This window comes from Hemibagrus wyckioides, linkage group LG16, assembly GCF_019097595.1.
Source record: "Hemibagrus wyckioides isolate EC202008001 linkage group LG16, SWU_Hwy_1.0, whole genome shotgun sequence".
In the NCBI taxonomy this organism is placed as follows: Eukaryota; Metazoa; Chordata; class Actinopteri; order Siluriformes; family Bagridae; genus Hemibagrus; species Hemibagrus wyckioides.
In genome coordinates this window covers 6,211,735-6,219,925 of record NC_080725.1, presented here as the reverse complement: position 1 = coordinate 6,219,925, position 8,191 = coordinate 6,211,735, and the positions used below count along the sequence as shown (strand labels likewise).

Below are 8,191 nucleotides of genomic sequence, written 5' to 3'. Positions count from 1 at the left end.
AAATATTACTTCAGAACCTCAGGTAACTGTGCATGACTATTAATAATCCATTTTTAAAACTGTGAAAATGTATTTGCTTTTCTGCCAGTGTTGATCTGGCACTGTTGCGATAATGAGATATTTTAGGACTTATTTTGGAAATTATGTTCAAAAAGTTGGTAAATGGTAAGTAAAAGTTTTTAAATTAATGTTGACAAATACTCCAGACTTTGTTGCTAATGTCTGGGGGGGGGTAATTTAAGCATTTTTAAAATTTTCATGTTTGAAATTTTTAAAACCAAGATTCCGTGAGAATCACCCGTTTATGTTATCATGCATCATGAGTTGGTTGACAGGCCTGCTTCGGACAGCATATCTGCAATACGGGAGTTGTCTATATCCCATAGTGAGATACCGAACTTACTTACGTAACCCCGGTTCTCTGATAACAGGAGTGAGGTGTCTCACCACACTTCCCTCCTTGCAGCAGCACGGAGAAGCGAGGTAGAGATGGGGCAGCGATATTATATATATATATATATATATATGTATATATGAGGGAGGCGGGACACCAGCCGACAGACGTGGTGTAATTGGTGCTTCCAGGATCGGTCACGCCCAAGGGGATTCCCATAGTGAGAGACCTCAATCTTGTTTTCAGAGAACCAGGGTTACGTAAGTAACCTAAAGTTTCCACGCACTTGCACCTAAGAGGTGCAGGGTTAATAGAGCTGCTTGGACTTGCCATCCTGAGGGTAAGAAAAAATCATTACAAAAATACTTTGTAAATGTTGTTGATAAAATATGTAAAACTATTAAAATTCTATTCATTATTCTGTACTGCTTATCCTAAAGAGGGTCGTACAGAACGTTAGACTCGTTCAAACACTTCTCTAACTCTTGATTCCTGAGTATTTATGAGCGATTCATTAGAGAACCGGTTCATGAGTCACTTGTTCTAGTGATGGAGGTCTGGCTCTTTTCAAAGATTCGGCTCTTTTGGCTCGGCTCCCTTAGAAGAGTCTGCTCTAACAGCTCCCAAATGGCTCTTCATTTAGGATCACTCGGAGCCTTCTATTTTAGCCTAATTTAGCACTTGAATGAATGAATGTTTTGTGTGTTGGTAAGCAATTTTTTATTCAGTGTTTTCATAAAAGCTTTATTTTTATGCATTTCTTTCGTTACAAATATAACGTACAGTTACATGATTGTTGTTGACCCTGTTCTGACGGATATTTTCATTTTACAAATTCTGCACTCAGCTTTACAGTCTCTAAATATCATTAAAATTCAGCCAGATGTTGCTTCTTGATCGGTTTTCTCTCATTTCTTTACTTTTTCCCGACGCACTTGTATTTCAATCCAGCTCCCCGCCCCTCTGTCACTCTGTGTACCTGGCCTGTACCACTACACTCGCTCTTTCACATACTTGTATGATCCTAGTGTGCCATCGCATGTGATTGGCTGCATGGTGTGACTATCAAAATAAAGTCCCGCCCCTGCCTGCATGGAGAAGCAAAGATTCGGCTCTCTCCTCAGTCTTAATTTCTTTTATTGTTTTGTGTAGATTCAGCCATATCGCTGAAAAGAAATGCAGAACACACTGCTGTACAGAAAAGTTCCTCAGAAAAAAGACTACTCTCCTTGTTAATTTTTAGCCAATATGGAGAGGCATTGGAGGGTAATATCGCTGGTGGACCGTGACGTCATCAGCGTGCTATTGTTGTGCTGGAAATCGCTGGTGGAGGATTACACAGTACTTAAAAAAGAAAGATAATATGTGGAACACATTCCCAAACCTTTTGTTTAAGTCAGTGTTCATGAATTCAGGGGTCATGAATTTTTGTTAAACTATTGTATTGATAAAATTCCAGTAAAACTTGCAAGATTTCATCAACAAGCTCTCATGGCATGGACTTGGGCCTATAAACATAACTTTTCCCCTAGAAGATATTATATTTGGAATAACAAAGACATTTTATATAAACATAAATCCCCCCTTTTTTAAGATATGGTTTGAAAAGAGTTTTGGTTAGTCAGTTGATTACAGAAGCCGAGAGAGGCCATGTGATATTATTATTTTTGCTTTTGTTTTCTCACGATCACAACTTAATTTTCTCGTGATCTCGAGATAACAAAAGTTGTTTTCCCGTGATCACGACATAATTCTGGAAAATTAGGCGCAGTTTCAACTGACTGTTGCACATACACATTGGCATCTTCGCCACCACCATCAGAAATGTATTGTAATATCCGCTGTAAAGATGGACTAAGCATTAAGAGAGAGGGGTGTCCCAGAGGAGAATCTCACAAAAATGGAGATAGATAAGGCAAGTTGCTCTTTGAATATTGTTTACTAATCCCGTTTTAAGTGAAGCGTTTCAGGAATTTCAAAGTGCTGACATGGATGAGGTCCTAAGTGTACTTAGCAGTCACAACTGCTCTGTGCATCCAAATGAAAACAATCTCCAGAAAATGAGATGGTGCAACAACCAGCCTACATAATAAAGTGCTGGCAACCCATTCTGCAATCTATTGGGAAGACCATGACTACAGAAATACTGGACAAGATAACAGAAAATCTCCAACCAAAAGCAAGAAGTGTGTTCCTCACATGTGTGGACTGCATGGGTTGTTACCAACATCTGGTGGACATTTCATGTCAATTGCACCTTTAGAAATATACTTACAGAGACAAATAGTGACGTGTTCAATACTTAGTTTACCCGCTCTAATAGCTTCTGTAATAGCAGCAGTTGGTGGCAGTTTGAAATGTGTACAAAAACAGAAACAGCAGCAATTGAGTAAATGTTCAGAAACGGCATGTAAACACTTATAAAGTGGCTGGTGCTATAGACAAGGACGAATACTGAATTGAACTAAGTGTTTAAGTTCCAGTTTAGAACAGTTCAGTTCACACAGGTGTGTGTGTGTGAGTGTGTGTGTGAGTGTGTGTGTGTGTGTGTGTGTGTGTGACTTCGGTACAGTTCAGTTCTGGGTGGTGACGAGTCTGATGGCTTGAAGGAAGAAACTGTTACACAGTCATTTATGAGGCCAGAATGTTTGGGTCCCTCTTTAACTGTTCTTTTCTTCTCAAATTCACACATGACGTGTAAAGTTGTATGTCATGTGTAGGATTATAGTTTCTAAGGTTTATGAGGTACTGTGAGGCCGTGGAAGACATGCTGTAATAGGGGTTTACTAAAGTACTAGATAAAAATGACTTAATAATTAGATTGTTATATTCAAGATTTAACAGTTTATTGTCATATGGACAGCAAACAGTGTGTTCCACCATACAAGGAAGTTCTTACTCTGTGAATCGTCAAGCAGCCTAACACATAAGTTAAGGCCAGAAATACTGTAATATACAAGGTGTACATTAGAAATGTACAATTACACAATCTGAAACACACAATAGGAACACAGCTGTAGTGAGTGTAGAAAAACTGTGCTGAGGGTGACGATTGTTTTTCCTGATTCTTCTTGTTAATGCTGATTATTAAAATAGATAATAATAAAACCTTGCATAAAAGATGTGGAAAAGAAGATTAAGATAAAGTGTAAGAAAATAGGGGTTTATCTTTTTTTTTTCTTTTTTTTACCCCCCCATGCCAAGCTATATGCTAAGCAAACGGCCAGGCATGGGTGCTTGGTCAAGTGTGGCAACCTGACCAAACACAACAGTACAATTAATCATGAACGCTATTTATGGTACAAAGAAGAGATCGACAACACGATCACGGTAGGTTAAAAAAAAAAAAATTTCTTTCCTTTAAACACTTATACACAGACTACTAGACATGGCGAGGACTAGTATTTCATTATTTTCTAAATGAACCAATTTGAAATGGCATTTTTGAACGTATTCCATTGTGGGGCTTTTGCTTTGAAAGGAGCCGTGTTCGATTAAAGCAATTTTGCATGCATGGCCATTGTGGAATTCCTGTGGCTCGGCAGTAAAGCTAAGATTATTTCTGGATTTATTGACTTATTTTGTGCAAAGTAGAGTAAACGCGGGTGAAAGGTGTGCTAAAAGCTAAAATCTCCATGAGTAAACGGCATATTTTATGCGCTAATCACGTTAGCGCTGGCAGCTAATGCTAATCGCTAGCTTGGTCTGTGCCATTACTAAGCCTTGGATTGGCACAAACAAGTGATGTTGAGATTGAAAAAGAATTGTTTTTGAATTAAAATGAAGGAACTACAACTTTTTGTAAGCCGTATGAAATATTGGGCTAATTTTCTTGCCGAAAGCCCGGCGAGTGTATAGCATGTTGACTTTTAGCTCGTGGCTTGTAGCTGTGGCTAATATGGTAAGATGAAATGACAGCGTACTTGATATTGTTGTCTAGATACTTTTCATAAAAACCAGTCGGGAGTTTGTGACAATGATGTCTAATGTTTATATGCTTTGGTGTCTTTTTGTATCATTGCAAATGAATAAATGGCATGCTTCATGTGCTAATCGCGTTAGCGCTGGTAGCTCATGCTAATCGCTAGCTTGGTCTGTGCCATTACTAAGCCTTGGATTGGCACAAATAAGTGACGTTGAGATAGAAATGGTTTTGATATAAATCCTGTTATTTCCTGGTTAAAAGCCTATTCTGGTTAATAGGACACAATTACTGTATTAAAAAGGTTAAAAGTGGATGTTAAATAATTCTTTTCAGCAACTTGAATGTGGTTATGGTAAGAGTTCATGTTAGCTGTTTCATGTTTCTATGTTAAAAAGCCCATTGTACTTTGTTTTATCTCATCAAGAAGTCGGCAAAGACCTGCTCTCTGCGTCGAAATGACGTAATCCTCAAGAAACCACCTGTGATTGACTTCATTTGAGCTTTCCCAGGTATGTTTAACATTTGAAGTCGTGTTCTCCAATATAAGGTGTTTGTGGCAAAGTTTTAAATCTATCTATCTCTTTCGCTCTTTCTCTCTTTCAGATGGAGGAGGAATTTCCTCCTCGTCATCCTGCACTTTGCCTGAAGAGAAGCTGTGATCAGAGGCCTCATTTTCTACCTTGGTGAGGAGACAGAGGAGTTCATCAAGGACTAGCAGGTACAGAATACACCTCTGACATTGCTCTAAGTCAGTGCCCTGCCTGTACACCACGAGGTAGTGCAATCTAAGACAGCTGGTGGCTTAGTGGTATGTTTCTACATAAGCTTTCTTCAAATTGAAGGCACGCTTCAAAACTTCAAGTCATAACTACAGATAAGCCATTATAGTGTTTGGAAAATGAATACAGTACAGTAAAACCAATAGACTTGCAACAAATGGAGATGAGCTTGTAAACTGTAGATTTAAATGGAGAACTGCCCAGTGTAGTGTCAGTGAAAGACGGGGTCCCACAAGGGTCAGTTTTAGGACCTCTGCTTTTCTCACTTTACATGCTTCCCCTGGGTAACATCATCAGATGGCATTGGATTAGTTTCCATTGTTATGCTGACGATACCCAGTTATATATCTCATCAAAACCACATGAAATATCTCATTTCAGTCCAGATTAACTGAGTGTGTTAAAGATATAAAAGATTGGATGACTACTGATCATTTTCTATTATTAAATTCTGATAAGACAGACATATTACTTATTGCTCCAAAAACCAGCACACACAAGCTCTCACAATTCAGCTCATATTATGAACAGCAGCTACGCTAATTACTTTCCACTTGTTTCCCTTCTTCTAGCCATCCAGAGGCATGCAGAGATTGGGCCAGCTCCAGTGGCATCCAGAGATGGACCAGCTCCAGCCGGGTTCGGCTTTGTGAGGACTGGGGTGTTCAAAGCAACGCTGCCAACCCTATGTGGACGACAACAATCTCTTTATTAATTTACACAATACTGTACACATGATTTATCTGCATCACACAATTGACTATACATGAATGCAGAAAGGACATTGTTCATATCACACTCTCCTGTGTCACCCAAATGAGGATTGGTTGCGTTTTGAGTCTGGTTCCTCTCAAGGTTTCTTCCTCATACCATCTAAGGGAGTTTTTCCTTGCCACAGTCGCCTCAGGCTTGCCCACTTGGGATGACATCTAGGACTGTTTGTCTGTCTGTATGTTTCTTGTTCCTTATGTAAAGCTGCTTTGAGACAATGCTCTTTGTTGAAAGCACTATACAAATAAACTTGAATGGAATAAGAGTCTTGATGCACTCTGCCTTACTGAAACCTGGCTTAGACCAAATGACCACATTGGTCTGAATGAGTCTACTCCATCAGGATATTCCTATAAGCATGAGCCCCGTCAGACTGGTGGTGGAGGTGGGGTTGCAACAATCTATAACAATTCTCTTACTGTTGCTCAGAAAACAGGACCCAGTTTTTAACTCATTCCAAGTGCTTGTCCTTAATGTAGCACTCACAGACATGCTCTGGCCACCATCTATAGACCCACGGGGCCCTACGGTGATTTTCTTAAAGAGTTTGCACATTTACTCTCAGACCTATTGATTCATTTCGACAAAGTGTTGATTGTAGGAGACTTTAACATTCATGTTGACGATGCTAATGATGCTTTAGGACTTCTGGTCCTAAAAGTTTTCTGGATTTACTAAATTCCTTTGGGGTTAAACAAAACATCACTAGACCAACACATCATCTTAATCATACGCTAGATTTAGTTATATCACATGGAACAGAGGTCACTGATATAGATATTCTCAAGACATGATTATTAACACTTTAAATTTCATTGAATAAAATCTGCAAACATAAGAATAGCATAAATGTGAGGTCATACAGTACATAAAACTGATAAATAAAGCTTCTATTTATAGGAAAAACATCACGTTCATCTCAGTGGCTTCCACCAAGATATCCGTTAGCTTGGGTATCTCTCTCGTGTGGGCATGAGTTGGAGCTAGGAGTAAGTTTCTCACATGTTGCGCTGTTCCAAGTTTCATGACGACTTACTGTAGGGACCAGCTTTGACCTAGCGCCTGCAACTGCCAAGTAAGGGCAAGAATTCGAAGGATTTATTCATGAATTTATTGACTTATTTAGTCACAACTATTTTTAATCCGGTCATTAATGCTGGCAGCAAACTCATATATAGTGTTGACAACGTGTCAGGACTTGGTCAGAGGCGTTTAGTACTGGCCCTGACTGACTCACCTGAGTTAAATTATCTGATTCTGCATATTAACTCATGATTCATGAGTCCGAAGTCTAAATTAACCCCATTCTTATTTGTCCTATGGCTGCTACTGTGCACATCGACTGATTCAGCTGATTCTCAGCGGACTCGCGGATCCGGCTCATCGACTGATTCAGCTGATTCTCAGCGGACTCGCGGATCCGGCTCATCGACTGATTCAGCTGATTCTCAGCGGACTCGCGGATCCGGCTCATCGACTGATCGGCCGATTTTTTTTTTCTTACCTTTGTTTGTTGTGTTGACTGACGGTTCAACTGTTCATTCCGCAGAGGGTTTGCACAAGGCGCTAGTTACAGTGAAAAGAACGCTTCGTGCTTCAGCACATAGGGGCTATTTTGGACAATCTCATGCTCCCAACTTTGTGGGAACAGTTTGGGGATGGCCCCTTCCGGTTCCAACTCTACTGCACACCAGTGCACACCATATAGACATGGATGAGCGAGTTTGGTGTGCAGGAACTTGAGAATCCTGACCTGTAAACAAACAGTGTGTTTCACCATACAATGAAGTTCTTACTCTGTGAATTGTCAAGCAGCCTAACACGTAAGTTAAGGACATAAAATAAGAAACACTGGAATATACAAGGTGTGAATGAAAAATTCATAAATACACACTCTGAAACACACTAACAACTGTTTTATTCTGGATTTATTCTGTGCTGAACCTGTTGGGGAACTGTTAATGTGTGTTGGGCGCTGAATGTGTGCTTTCATCTTGAGTTATTATGACTTGGTCACAATCCTAATTAATTGGTGTGTTATCTTGAGTTTTATGTAGAACTCATTTTTCCTCCATGCAATGAAATCCTTATTTCCACGTGTTCTATCTACACTGGGCAGGTATGCTATAGAAAATGTTGTTGTAGTGTGTGTAATGGATTTGTCGTTTTATTCGTGTCGACTTGCGTGTGTTCCCCACTAGGTGGGGATGTTTTCCCTTAACGTGTCTAACCCTAGGCGCGCTTCAAAACTTTGTTTTTTGGAAAATTAATAGAGTACAGTAAAACCAATAGACTTGCAACAAGTGGAGATGAGCAAGGTAA

The 8,191-nt window shown here is 39.6% G+C and overlaps 1 long non-coding RNA gene across 1 annotated transcript; it reads left to right on the top strand.

Annotated features, from left to right (window-relative positions):
* Positions 1-477: 477 nt before the first annotated feature.
* LOC131367141 (uncharacterized) lies at positions 478-6,082 on the top strand. Its single transcript, XR_009206894.1, has 4 exons — positions 478-734; positions 4,744-4,828; positions 4,923-5,037; positions 5,671-6,082. It is a non-coding gene; the product is annotated as an uncharacterized LOC131367141 (long non-coding RNA).
* The last annotated feature ends 2,109 nt before the right edge of the window (positions 6,083-8,191 follow it).